The sequence below is a fragment of the Psammomys obesus genome, unplaced genomic scaffold, assembly GCF_907164565.1.
Source record: "Psammomys obesus unplaced genomic scaffold, mPsaObe1.curated_primary_1811, whole genome shotgun sequence".
NCBI lineage: Eukaryota > Metazoa > Chordata > Mammalia > Rodentia > Muridae > Psammomys > Psammomys obesus.
This window is the reverse complement of record NW_026596440.1, coordinates 136,364-151,836: the sequence shown is the minus strand read 5'-3', so window position 1 is coordinate 151,836 and position 15,473 is coordinate 136,364. Positions and strand designations below refer to the sequence as shown.

The window sequence follows — 15,473 nt, the reverse complement described above, 5'->3', positions numbered from 1 at the left end:
GTTCTTGTTCTTGTTCTTGTTCTTGTTCTTGTTCTTGTTCTTGTTCTGTTCTTGTTCTTGTTCTGTTCTTGTCTGCTGGCCATGTTCAGTCTACTTCTTTCTCTCTCTTCTCTGGACTCTTCCTGGTCTCTCATATCTACAATAAGGACATTACCCTTAACCATACCATGGAGCGCTCATGTTTATACCCTTATCAACTGTAGAAGTTAAAAAGCACTTCCTGAAGACAGAACCAATAAAGAACATTTTCCCTATGTCATACACACACACAAACACACACACACACACACACACACACACACACATACACACAACCACACTCACAGAAACATACATGTACACACATACCCCCAACACACACAATACACATTTGGGATTTAAAAAACATTCTGAATATATAAATGTCACTGCCTTCTTTTAATTTCTTCTCTTACTTTCCACACAATTAAAGAACATATTCATTTTTGTGTGCACCAATCAGGCAGAAAGTAGACCTGCATAAAAAGTAACCAGTTGCGGGGGCAAGATGGCGGCGCCGGGAGGACTCTCATTCTGAGGAGCAGCACAGCAGGATTGGCACAGTGACCAGCAATCAGAACTCGCGGCCATAAAACACAAGTGGTTGTGTTTCTCAGGTGAGAGGATACCCCACGGTGGGGGATTCAATCAGCTTTAACTCACCCGGCTAAACCGCGGAAGAGATCCCGGTTCCGCCAGGCTCTTGGTCGTCCGCCTGGGGCTACACGCCAGCGCGATCTGGTCACGGTCCCAGACTGAACTGTGGGCCCACAGCACCATAGACTGGATTTCCCAGTCGAGCGATAACCCCACGGAGCAGGAAACAATTGGGACCGACCCCAGGTTACCCAGACATCCCCTGGAAAAGACTCGGGTTCCGCGGGTGCCCCAAGAGCCAGCCCGGACCCAGAGCCGGGAACCCAGGCTCCTGCACAGAGCCCAGTCTGCGCGCGTGATTCGCTGCCTCAGATAGAACTGTGGGCACCAGGGCACCAGGGCACCAGACTGTGTGTCTCTGGCAGGAGGAAACCCCCAGCGGAGGGGGTCAGCAGCTCTAACGCTTAGGACACCCAGCACCAAAACACTTCCTGGACTCACGCAGACTCTAGTGCAGGCAGGAGCGCTGTGCTCTGCCGCCATTGTTGCGTTCCCCTGGGGCACTGGGACACACAGCTGCATCCTCGGGACCTGCAGGAGCCGAAGAGCCATTACAGCAGCCCTCAGATACTGTGCCAGGGATCGGCCAGTTCTCCCTGGCTGGACTGCCAAAACTGTGGGAATCCCTGATCCTTCAGGGGGGCTGCACCCACAGCGTCTGGACCAGAGCGGTGCCTGCAGCCGCCATCCCAGACAGAGACACACAGCTTCTGGTCCAGAGTGAGGCACCCAGCCTCCAGACCAGAGCAGTGCCTCCAGGCGCCAACTCAACCTAGGTGCACATTCTCCAGGTCCAGAGCAGAGCAATCAGCCTTTGGCCCAGAGACTTGCTGGGTGCACCTCCCATTTTCCCAGACAGAACTGTGCGCCCCAGGATAACAGACTGAGTTTCCCTGTTGGGAGAAAACCCCACAGCTAGGGAATCAGCAGTTTCTTCAAGAGGACTGTACATGGAAATTTAGTGAGCAGCAGCACACTAAATTTATAACAAGAAACCCAGCAGTGGGGCAGCTGTCTTGAGAAATTCTATGGGTAAGAGGAGATCCCCCCTGCCTAACATAGACCACAGCTACTACTCAGGGCTATAAACCTGAGGTGAGCAGTGGCAACTCTGGAGAAACACTGGCCATACAGTGACCATAACCAAAAAGCAGAGAAGGACTCCTTCAGGAAAAATCATCTTCCAGCCAAGGGGATACTCCCTACCTCAGGACTCCAGGAAGCACAGAAACTAACAGCCAACACCTAAATCAGCCCAATGGGTAGAGGTCAGCGTAAAGGCTCAACCAACAAAAGACAGAGCAATATGGCATCTCCAGAACCCAGCCATTCAGGGGTGAACAGCCCTGAACAATGCAGCATAATAGAAAATTAAGAAGATGACCGTACATCTATGTTGATGAAGAGAATAATAGAGGAAACAGATAAAATACATAAAGAATTAGAGGAAGATAAAACCAAACAGATCATGGCTATCCGTAAAGAAATGGAGGAAGATAAAGACAAGCAGATTAGGGCCATCCGTGAAGAAATACGGGAAGATGCAGCCAAACAGCTTGTGGCCTTCAGAGAAGAAATAATTAAATCACTGAAAGAAATCAAAGAGACAGAGTTGAAGGAACTAAAAGAAAAAGAGGAAAATACAAGCAGACAGGTGAAGGAAGTAAACAAAACAACTCAAGACCTAAAGATAGAACTAGAAAACTTAAAGAAAACACAAATGGGGGAAATAATGGAGAGGAAGAATTTAGAGAAGAAAACAGGAACTACAGAGGTAAGCATAACCAACAGAATACAAGAAATGGAAGAAAGAATCTCAGGTGTAGAAGATACAATGGAAGAAATCGATGTATCTGTCAAAGAAAATGTTAAATCCAAAAAATTCCTGACACAGACCGTCCAAGAAATCCGAGACAATATGAAAAGACAAAACCTAAGAATAATAGGAATAGAGGAAAAAGAAGACTCCCTTCTCCAAGGCCCAGAAAATATTTTCAACAAAATCATTGAAGAAAATTTCCCCAAGTCAAAGGAGAAGCCAATAAGGATACATGAGGCCTACAGAACACCCAACAAATTTGACCAGAAAAGAAAATCCTCCCGCCACATAATAATCAAAACAGTAAGTATACAGAACAAAGAAAAAATACTGAAAGCTGCAAGGGAAAAAGGCCAAGTAACATATAACGGCAAACCCATTAGAATCACACTTGACTTTTCAACAGAAACTATGAAAGCCAGAAGGGCCTGGACAGATATCATGCAGACACTAAGAGAACACAGATGTCAACCCAGGATACTATACCCTGCAAAACTCTCAGTCCTCATAGACGGAGAAAACAAGATATTCAATGACAAAAACAAATTTCAACAATATCTACATACAAATCCAGCATTACAGAAGATACTGGAAGGGAAAATACAACCCCAGAAAATTAGCTTCTGTCAAGAAAACACAGGAAATAATTAACCTTACTACAGCAAAACAAAAAGCAACCAAGCACACAACCTTATGAACACAGCCAACATCAAAATCAAAGTATCTAACAGCCACTGGTCATTAATTTCTCTCAACATCAATGGACTCAACTCTCCAGTAAAAAGACACAGATTAACAGAATGGATACCTAAACAAAACCCAGCAATCTGTTGCATACAAGAAACACACCTAAGACACAAAGATAGATATTACCTGAGGGTAAAAGATTGGAATACGACTCTGCAAGCAAATGGACCCAAGAAACAAGCAGGAGTAGCCATTCTAATATCTGATAAAATAGACTTTCAACCAAAATTAATAAAAAGAGATGAGGAAGGACACTTCATACTCATCAAGGGAAAATTCCACCAGGAAGACATCACAATCCTGAACATCTATGCCCCAAATACAAGAGCACCCACATTTGTAAAAGAAACATTGATAAAATTTAAACCACATATAGATCCCCACACATTAATAGTGGGAAACTTCAAGACCCCACTCTCAACAAAGGACAGGTCAACAAAACAGAAATTAAACAAAGAAACAATATCTCTGACAGAGGTCATGAATCAAATGGACCTCACAGACATCTACAGAACTTTACACCCAAACACAAAAGAATTTACCTTCTTCTCAGCACCTCATGGAACCTTCTCCAAAATAGACCATATAGTTGGTCACAAAGCAAGCCTCAACAGATACAAGAAGACTGAAATAATTCCTTGTATCCTGTCTGATCACCATGGAATAAAGCTGAACTTCAACAACAACAGAAATAGCAAAAAGCCTACACACACATGGAAACTGAACAACTTGTTACTAAATGACAGCTGGGTCAGGGAAGAAATAAAGAAAGAAATTAAAGCCTTTCTAGAACTCAATGAAAATGAAGACACAACATACCCTAACTTGTGGGACACAATGAAAGCAGTGCTAAGAGGAAAGTTCATAGCACTAAGTGCCTTCAAGAAGAAATTTGAGACAGCTCATTCAAGCAACTTAATGGCCCACTTAAAAACCCTAGAAAAAGAAGAAGCAGACACACCAAAAAGGAGTAGACGGCTGGAAATAATCAAACTCAGGGCTGAAATCAATCAATTAGAAACAAATAAAACAATTCAAAGAATCAATGAAACCAAGAGCTGGTTCTTTGAGAAAATCAACAAGATCGACAAACCCTTAGCCAAGCTAACTAAAAGGCAGAGAGACACCACTCAAATCAACAAAATCAGAAATGAAAAGGGAGACATAACTACAGACACTGAGGAAATCCAAACAATCATTAGGACTTACTTCAAAAGTCTATATGCCACAAAATTTGAAAATCTAAATGAAATGGACAATTTTCTTGATCGATTTGACTCACCAAAGCTGAATCAGGACCAGGTAAATCAATTAAATAGTCCTATATCCCCCAAAGAAATAGAAGCAGTCATCAAAAGTCTCCCATCCAAAACAAGCCCAGGACCAGATGGCTTCAGCGCAGAATTCTACCAGACCTTCAAAGAAGAGCTAACTCCAATTCTCTTCAAACTATTCCACAAAATAGAAACAGAAGGAACATTACCAAACTCATTCTATGAAGCCACAATCACCTTGGTACCTAAACCTCACAAAGACTCAACTAAGAAAGAGAATTTCAGGCCAATCTCCCTTATGAACATTGATGTAAAAATACTTAACAAAATACTTGCAAACCGGATCCAAGAACACATCAAAGATATTATCCACTATGACCAAGTAGGCTTCATCCCAGGTATGCAGGGGTGGTTCAATATACGAAAATCCATCAATGTGATCCACCATATTAACAAACTGAAAGAAAAAAACCACATGATAATCTCCTTAGATGCTGAAAAAGTATTTGACAAAATCCAACATCCATTCATGTTTAAAGTACTGGAGAGATCAGGGATACAAGGCTCATATCTAAACATAGTAAAGGCGATATACAGCAAGCCTATAGCCAACATCAAACTGAACGGAGAGAAACTTAAAGCAATCCCACTGAAATCAGGGACAAGACAAGGCTGCCCACTCTCTCCATATCTCTTCAACATAGTGCTGGAAGTCCTTGCTAGAGCAATAAGACAGTTGAAGGAGATCAAGGGGATACAGATGGGAAAGGAAGAAGTCAAATTATCACAATTTGCAGATGATATGATAGTATATATGAGTGACCCCAAAAACTCTACCAGGGAACTCCTACAGCTGATAAACACCTTCAGCAAAGTGGCTGGATACAAAATTAACTCAAAAAAATTCAGTAGCACTCCTGTATACAAAAGACAAAAGGGCTGAGAAAGAAATTAGAGAAACAACACCCTTCACAATAGCCACAAATGACATAAAGTACCTTGGTGTAACCCTAACCAAGCAAGTCAAAGACTTGTATGAAAAAAATTTCAAGTCTCTGAAGAAAGAATTAAAGGAAGATATGAGAAGATGGAAAGCTCTTCCATGCTCATGGCTTGGCAGGATTAACATAGTAAAAATGGCCATCTTACCAAAAGCAATCTACAGATTTAATGCAATTCCCATCAAATTGCCAACACAATTCTTTACAGACCTGGAAAGAAAAATTCTCAACTTCGTATGGAATAACAAGAAACCGAGAATTGCTAAAACAATCCTCTACAATAAAAGATCTTCTGGAGGTATCTCCATCCCTGATCTCAAGCTGTACTATAGAGCAACAGTTATAAAAACTGCATGGTACTGGCATAGAAACAGAATGGTGGATCAGTGGAACCGAACAGAAGACCCAAAAATAAACCCACACACTTATGAACACCTGATCTTTGACAAAGATGCCAAAACCATACAATGAAAAAAAGATAGCATCTTCAACAAATGGTGCTGGTCCAACTGGATGTCTACATGTAAAAAAATGCAAATAGATCCATACTTATCACCCTGCACAAAACTGAAGTCCAAGTGGATCAAAGACCTCAACATAAAACCAGATACATTAAATCGGCTAGAAAAAAAAGTGGGGAATACCCTAGAACTCATTGGTACAGGAGAAAACTTCCTGAACAGAACACCAACAGCACAGGCTCTAAGAGCAACAATCAATAAATGGGACCTCATGAAACTGAAAAGCTTCTGTAAAGCAAAGGACACCGTCATCAAAACAAAGCAACTGCCTACAGATTGGGAAAGAATCATCACCAACCCTTTATCTGACAGAGGACTCATATCCAATATATATAAAGAACTAAAGAAGCTTAAAAGCAGCAAACCAAGTAATCCAATTAAAAAATGGGGTACAGAGCTAAAGAGAGAATTCTCTGTAGAGGAATATCGAATGGCAGAGAAGCACGCAAAGAAATGCTCAACCTCATTAGCCATTAGGGAAATGCAAATCAAAACAACCCTGAGATTTCACCTTACACCCATCAGAATGGCCAAGATGAAAAACTCAAGGGACAACACATGCTGGAGAGGTTGTGGAGAAAGGGGAACCCTTCTCCACTGCTGGTGGGAATGTAAACTGGTAAAACCACTCTGGAAATCAATCTGGCGCTTTCTCAGACAACTAAGAATAGCGCTTCCTCAAGATCCAGCCATACCACTCCTAGGCATATACCCAAAAGAGGTTCAAGTACACAAAAAGGACATTTGCTCAACCATGTTTGTAGCAGCTTTATTTGTAATAGCCAGAAGCTGGAAACAACCCAGATGCCCCTCAACTGAAGAATGGATGCAGAAACTGTGGTACATCTATACAATGGAGTATTACTCAGCAATGAAAAATAAGGAAATCATGAAATTTGCAGGTAGATGGTGGGACCTGGAAAGGATCATCCTGAGTGAGTTGTCCCAGAAGCAAAAAGACACGCATGGTATATACTCACCCATATAAACATACAATATAGAATAAACCCACTAAAATCTGTACATCTAAACAAACTAAGCAAAAGAGAGGACCCTAACTAAAATGTTCAATCCCCATTCTGAAAGGCAAAGAGGATGGACATCAGAAGAAAAAGAAAATAGGAAACAACCTCAGAACCTGCTACAGAGGGTCTCTGAAAGCCAGAAGAAAACAGGAAACAACCTTGAAACCTGCCACAGAGGGCCTCTGAAAGCTTCTGCAGTATAGACTGTCAAAGCAGATGCTGAGCCTGATGGCCAACTGATGGGCAGAGTGAATGGAATTTTATGTAAAAAGTGGGAAATAGTAAGAGCTGGAGGGGACGGGAACTCCACAAGGAGAGCAACAGAACAAGATAATTTGAACACAGGGAACTTCCCAGAAAATCATACTCCAACCAAGGGCTATTCGTGGAGATGACCTGGAACCCCTGCACAGGTGTAGCCCATGGCAGTTCAGTGTCCAAGTGGTTTACATAGTAATGGGAAGAGGGACTGCCTCTGACATAATCTGATTGGCCTGCTCGTTGATCACTTCCCCCTGAGGGGGGAGCAGCCTTACCAGGCCACAGTAGAGGACAATGCAGCCACTTTTGATGAGAACTGATAGACTAAGATCAGAAAGAAGAGGAGAACCTCCCCTATCAGTGGACTTGGGGAGTGGCATGCATGCAGAAAGGGGAGGGAGGGTAGGATCGGCAGGGGAGGAGGGAGGGGCTTATGGGGGGATACAAAATGAATAAAGTGTAATTAATAAAAAAATTTTAAAAAAAGTAATCAGTTGCATAGGCAATGGTTATATTTGACAAGGGGCAGAGATTCTCTGTGGACACTGCAGCTACAGATTCCCATGGCTAAGCTGATTTTTACTTAGGTTGAATTAGAATTATTGGAGGAGTGTGTATCTGATGTCTCACTAATCTCTCCAAGAGGCTTATTTAGTGTTTGTCTCATGGACCCAGTTACTGCAAAGGAAGAAGGATGTTGGTACTCACATCTGCTACCAGCCAAGCACTCTCAGTGCAATAAAAATGAAATACTCTTTTCTACTCACTGGGCAGCTAGTCACCATAGCAACAGAGCATTATACAAAAGCCACCAATTCAGCTGGTCATTATCCCAGAGCAGCAGAAAGCTAATGCATTAAGAAAGTTATTTCCTCTTAACTTGTGATTGAGCAAATGAATCCCCTTGGTCTTGGCATTGAAATGCCAGGGCCAAATTTATGTAGCAAATGGGAATTCAGAGGGGAAAACAAAACAGGTCTTCCTTTGTAGTATATGGCTTTAAAAAAAGATTTTAATTAACTCAAATATCAGATTCAGATAATAGCTTTGTTTTGGGATAACACTGTTCATCAGTGTAAGCATTCTGGTCATAAATTAAATGCAGTGCTCTTTTATCACAAAAGTACTATTTTTAACTGTGTTTCTTTTCTCTCATCATAGAGTGAGTCCTAGAGATGCAGGTGTAAGATGCAGCCTGTCTTACTGTCATATTGTTAGCTATCAAAGCAGTGCTTGGCACACAGTAGGACATTCAGGACCTTGGGGACCTGAGATTAGACTTATACAACACTTGAAAGAATGTATAATCAACAGCAGCCTGGTAGCATCTCTGTCTCCTTTACCCTGATGCCCAGATGACACCTTTGAGACTATTAAATGAATTTGACTGTGCCAATGTCATATAAGATGTGCTCAATATTATTTGTACTGCTGCTTTGGGTCTGCAGATCAAAAGTCCAACTCAAATTTGTTTTAAAAATGTGCCAGCTCCTTGCCTCTGTTAGTACCCATTGCATGTAAACAAAACAAAAAGCAAACGAAAACAAAAACAAAAACAAAACACGAGAAAATGACACTTCCTTTATAGCAACCTCTATTGTTTTGTTGAGATACTTTTTAAAAAATAGATCTTTAAGTACTCAAAATTGTAAATTGTTATAGCTCCTAATAAATTTGCTACATCTCCTGTTAATGGAAAGGCAGGTTATGATTGAAGCAGGGGTGGAATCAATTCAGCCTACAGAGTGTCTTTTCTAAACCCCCCTCTAGCCCTGCCTTACATATTAATAACTCCAACCATATTTTTAAATTACTCTATTAATGAGACAACACCCATTTTTGATGGAAAATTCCTTGCTTAAGGTTTATGATGTCTAAATTATGGACAAGCCACCAATGGTGTCACTGGCAGACTTTCTCTGCCATTGACCAAGAAGAAACAAAATGAATTACTTTCACCCTAGTAGTAAGATTTATAATGTCCTATCCCATCAGTGTGGGTTAGGGTGGCTGAGGAAAACCTGCAAATATTTATACATCATTATCCAAAGGAATAGTAAAGGGGATTATACATTTAATGGAATGAGAAAGTTTTCCTTTTCTGAGTTGTCCCAAATTTTTTTTTTTTTTGGTAAGGGTCTTTTCAAGCTTCCTTCAGACACTATCCTTCCATGTCTAAAGTGTTAATGGTGATCTTAAGCCTGTATACTAAACCAAACATGTCAGCTCAGCATCAAAACAAAACAAAACAAAACCCAAAAACATTTCTAACACAAAATCAGATCTACCATAGCAACTGGAACCTCACAGATTCAAAAGGGTTCAATGTCTGCTCTGGAATAAAACATGCCTAGGCCCAGAAATGGTGAATTCAACACTTAGGATAACACCTCAGTCTAGCCCAGCCTACCCGTTGGTTGTATCTCCTGCCTTCCCAATGACAATTGCAGCTGATTGAATTGGTGTCAGGATCTTCCTGGATGCTCTCCACTCACACTTCCCACCTGGTAGCACCTCTGCATAGATAACATCCAGTGCCCACCACTCCTCTTTTCTGGGCTGACCTCCCACAATTTGTGTGCTCATGCAATGTGATTCTTCCATCAATTAAGGTAATTTCTTGGTATAGAACATAGGATAAAAATTTACCCCTTCTTGCATGATGTCAGCTTTCTGTTGGATGAAAGCTGTTTCTGAGTTTTATACACAACCACCATGTCTTCGTCATCTCTAGAAATATAGCCAATCATGGTTTGTTGAATGAATCCATGAGGCTTGCGCAATTTCTAAAGTATGCTTCAAAGTCAGACTTTAAGTTCAGGATTGAAAATATCTTTTTTTTTTTAAGCGTTATTTATTTATTTATTTATGTATTTATTATACAATGCTGTCTGCATGTACATCTACACACCAGAAGAAGACACCAGATTCTCATTATAGATGGTTGCAAGCCACCATTTGGTTGCTGGGAATTGAACTCATGACCTCTGGAAGAGCAGTCAGTGCTCTTAACCTGTGAGCCATATCTCCAGCTCCTGAAAATATCTTTTAATTTTCTTGTATATCATTAAAAAATAACACACTGGTCCCTTTACTTTTCAAGTGCAGTGAGAAAACACTTATGACCAAGGCAACTTATAAAAAAAGTTTAACTTGGGCTTACGATTTCAGAGGGTTAAAGTCCGTGATGGCAGAGACAAGACAGCTGAGAGCTAGGACACACACACACTGGGAACGGTGAAAGTGTTTTGAAACCTCAAAGCCTGCCCTTAGTGACATGCCTCCTCCAACAAAGCTGCACCTCCTAATCCTTCTCAAACAGTTCTACCTATTGGGGAGGGGGGAACACAAGTATTCAAACATATGAGCCCATGGGGGCTTTTCTCATTCAATATACAAATGTATATTGGAATATAGACTACCATCACAAAAGGGAGAAATGTGGGCATAGTGAAGCTATACTGGACCAAAGTAAGAACAAACCCAGCAGGGCAAACTCCGGTCCTGTGGCTCCATGTCTTTCATCAAAAGGCTTAGACGGCTCTTACATTCCTGCTTTGCTGACTGTAACACACTTCTCTCTCCTGGGCCAGCTCCACGCCCTTGTCTACATTTCTTCATAGTGAAGGAACCTCCAGTATCTTGGGGTCTCTACTGCAATCAGGCCTTCACTTTCACAGCTTTCTGTAATGGCCTCTCAGGCCTCAATGCAGGGACCCCCACCTCCCACCCCTGCCACAACCATGGCCTCAGAAGCTTTCCTTAATTATGAGGAGCATTCCACAAACCTTCCATCTGGGTAGGCTTCATGACTCTAAACCCAGAACCACATTTTCTGTTCAGCTGCCTACATGGGGTGGAGCCTGGCCCATTGAGTAACATTTGCAAAAACTTACTTTGCTGTTGCTCTTTAGGGTCAGGAAGTTCCCCAGGCTTTTCTTTTTACAACCTGGAAGCTTAGCTGTGTGGGGTCTCACCCTGAAGACACTCTTCTTTCATTCCACTTCAGATCAGGCCTCTCCTTATTCCTCTCATCCCTTTCAGAACAATCTTTAGTTCCAACCTTACATTTCTGAGTGTTCTTTTTCTCTTTAAACTGTACATTTTGCATTTTTTGATCCACTTACTCTTTTTTTATTTTTTATTTTTTATTGTTTTACTGCAGAACTACATAAGAATACTTACTAATAACCATTCGACAGAGTCAATATCAGGCTGCCTTGAAATATCCTCCACCAAAGAAATTAATGCACTACTTTTCAATTTAGCCTCAAGTACAAGGTGCTTGCCATTCTATTTGCATGCCTGGTTCCTGGAGGATCTATCCTGAAACAAAGATTTAAAGATAAAGCAGGGCAGCTGAGAATGCTCAATACACAAGTTCAGAGAAGCTTGTGAGGTAAGGAAGGAATGGTGGGTGCTCGTAAGACAGGTGGCAGGTGTGTGACATATATCACCTGTTTATATGCTCTTACAAATCTTTCAGGAAGGTGTCATTCTTGTTTAACAAGTATTCAGATCCAGAAATATATTAATTAATATTTCTTATAATAGGTAGAGTAAATTTATGAACTCGCATATGTCTGGAGCAAAATGATACATTTTTTTTCTACCACAATACACTATTTCTTATTCCTTCACTATGTAAATAATTCCAATATAGGATCAACTTTTAGTACACTAGCTACCACCTGAAGAATTGCAGTTAACACTGAAGAGTTTAAATTAGCCTGAGTAAAGAGCCATCTTGACTGGGAGCTGAATTCAGGTACCAGGAAATATCACGGAATGTACACTTGGCAGAAAACAAAGTTAACTCTCCTAGCAACAACCTTCAGGAAATAATACATAATAAATGCTTCATAGAAAATAGAGACAAACTCCCTGGCAATAATCAATGAGAATTGGTTGGAAATCGGGTGGGAAAATTCTCCCCAATGTTTCAGATATGGTTTAGAAAAATAGCCATTGTGGTTAAATGCCTTAGCTATTATGTGCCTCAGAAAAGATCACCCCACCCTGCTAAACTTTACCCAATTCTTTAATGCCAAGGCTTGTGCCCCCATGCTTGCTCCCATGGAAACCCCCTGCTCACAGACTTTCCCTTTAAAAATCCTGTTCACTCAGAGCTTGGAGTTCCACTTCTCTACTGCTGAGTCAGTGAGACTTGGGTCCTGGGTTTGATTGCTCTTGTAATAAAGCTCTCTTGCAATTGCATCGAGTCGTCTCCTGGTGGTCTCTGAGGGTCCCGTGAACCTGGCATTACAACTCAAGTTTATATTATTCTTCTCGTGGGACAGATATAATCAAACCCTTTGTCTTGTTAGGGTTTGTGTTGCTGTGGTAAAACACCATGGCCAAAAGCAGCCTTGGGAGAAAAGGGTTCATTTTAATTTGCAGTTCCATATCATAGTTCATCACTGGGAGGGGGGGGGAGGTCAGGGAAAGGACTCAAGGCAGGAACTTGAACTGATGCAGAAACCATGGAGGATTGTTAATTACTGGCTTCCTCCCCGTGGCTTGTGCTGCCTGCTTCCTTTAGTTCAAACATCACAAAGGCACTCACAAGAACTGAGATAACTATAATGTCACCTGAAGATATAATATTACAAGACTGTCATTGCATAGTGTGGATTTAGCATTGATTTAACACAATTATGTAATTGTAAGGTGGCTTACTATGATGAATGTGTTGGAAAGAGACTGGATTTCTTGCCCAATAATTTTACCTGTGTTTAATTTGAGACAACTCTAATTGTGGCTTGGGTGGTGGTTGGAACTGAGCATCATATTAGAAAGCAAAGGACTGTGTATTTGCCTGAGGGACTAGTTTGGATGAAAGGTAACAGAAGAAAGAGAAGAAACCAGAAGGATGGAACTAGCTACCTGCCCCTCAATAATGCTTCCTCCCTGTGGCCATTGAACCTTCAATCATACCACTGTATCACTGCAACTCTTTATGGAACTCCTTAATTGTAAAAAAAGAAAAAAAAAAGCATATATATGTATATGTGTATGTGTGTGCATGTATGTATGTATGTACGTACGTGTAAATGCAGGTACCCACAAAGGCCAGAAGAAGGTGTTGGAGGCCCTGCAACTGGAGTTACAGCAGTTGTTAGCTGCCTGATGTAATGGAAATTGAACTCAGGTCTTTTGCAAGAGATGTACAGGCTCTTAATTGCTGAACTATCTCTCTCTGTATCTCATAACTCACTTTTGAACACATAAATAAGAGCACATTTGTGTGTTGGGCAGAGACACACATCTGCTTTATTGCAAACAGCACAGGACAAGCATGACCATGGAAATTAGTTATCAGAGACTTGGGAGGGGGTAGAGGCTTGGACATCTCATGAAAGTCAGATTTCAAAGTATGTTAAATATGCGAGGTAAGAAAATTCCAGTTCATATTCTGGGTGCAAGTATGACCTGTGCTTAGATTCTAACTAAAAATGTGTTTAAATTATAACACATTACTGAGATGAATGATGGGATATCCATGCTAAATATGTCCTACGTGGGTGATACTGAGTGCAGGACACTATGGCTCACTGGAGACAGTACTGACTGTCTAGTGTGCTCTCCTGAGTCTTTTAAAGTTGTGAGACCTTTTGCAATTTGTACCAGATGGCATTCCAGCCAAGTACTGAGCAGAAGGCAAAAAGTAATACTAACCAAATTAATCATTTTCCTTGAATGGAATTTTCGGTGACTTAGAGTAACATCCTTGTCCCAAATGCACAGGCCATATACATGAGTCCAGTCAGATAGTAGCAGATGGATGACCAGAGTAAGATGTCAGAAACTGGAGAGAGGACAAGAGGTAGTGGCCATCATTCCTAGGACACAAGAATAGGCTCCCACTTATGACGGCATGTGTCACAGAGCACAATACTCAGACCCTGGACAAAGCCTCGAGAGCAGATCCTGAGAAATGTCAGCTGCCACAATCAAGCTGAGGAGACACCCAAGCTATGTCAGGGCAAATACTCACTTGACTAATAAATATTCTCAAAAGTGCTCAGTGTAAATAGCCATCAAAGAAAGCCAATCAAGGCTAGCTTGTAATTCCATCTTCCCAAGGAGGAATGGCTATCATCGAGCACACATGGATGGGCTAAGAATTACCAGACCCTACTCCTAGAGGAAGGGCTACAAGCAATTAATGACTAACTAGAGAAGAAAAACTGGTCTTCCCTACAGGTGATCCCCCTAACTGCTTTTCTAATAGCAGCAGTCAGACCTAAAATCACACACCTATGAGCAGCAGTAAATGGACTCAGCAGGTTGTAGTTAGATACACATGACAATAATAAAGAAAAAAGGGGGGGGAGGGTCAAACGACAGCAAAATAGTGAACAGTTGGTGGAAGTGAAAATGTTTCAATGAGAGCACGGGGAGCAATGCTGCTCCGTCGCTAGTTCTTGCCTACGATGCCGAAGCTTTAGTACCGGCCTGCAGCAGAGCATTAAAGTGCAACTGTGCACCGGAGAGAGGAAGATAGCAGTCCAAGGTCCTCCTTAGTTCTATAGCAAGTTCGGTTTGCACGTCACCCTGCTCAAAGCAAAAGCAAAAGTGAATCAAAAAAACGAGAAGACAGCGCCACTTAGAGGATGACAGCTGTTTTGCACATTTAACTGAGGATTAAAATGAACTGCCAGACAGTAAGGAGATAAGTAGAAAATGGAACATTCTTTGCATAAACTCACTGACCCGTCTGCAGCCATAGCACAGCTGTCTTCACCCTACACACAGGGCTCGCAAAGTTCTTCATCACACACTTTGCTTTTTGAACAACAAACACAAAAAAGCAAGAATCTCATTCTAACAGGTTTTAGAAATGTTTGTTTGTTTGTTTGTTTGTTTGTTTGTTTGTTTGTTTGTTTGTTTGTGACAGGGTTTCACAGCCTTGGTGGTCCTGGAACTTGCTCTGTAGACCACGCTGGCCTTGAACTCACAGAGATCCACTTACCTCTACTTCATGAATGCTGGGATTAAAGGTGTGTACCACCACTGCCCAGCTGAGATTTTAGAAACTGTTAATGGAACATTTTGTTGTTGTTTCTGTAATTTTCTTAACAGTTTCTGAAGCTTTCCAGTTTCTACTTGAATAGTTTCTGTAAATTCATTAACTATTAGTATGTACC

General features: G+C 41.4%; 1 pseudogene; it reads right to left on the bottom strand.

Moving 5' to 3' along the window:
* LOC129669651 (RNA-binding protein EWS-like) overlaps positions 1 to 15,473 on the bottom strand; it is a 103,441-nt pseudogene that overhangs the window by 84,437 nt on the left and 3,531 nt on the right.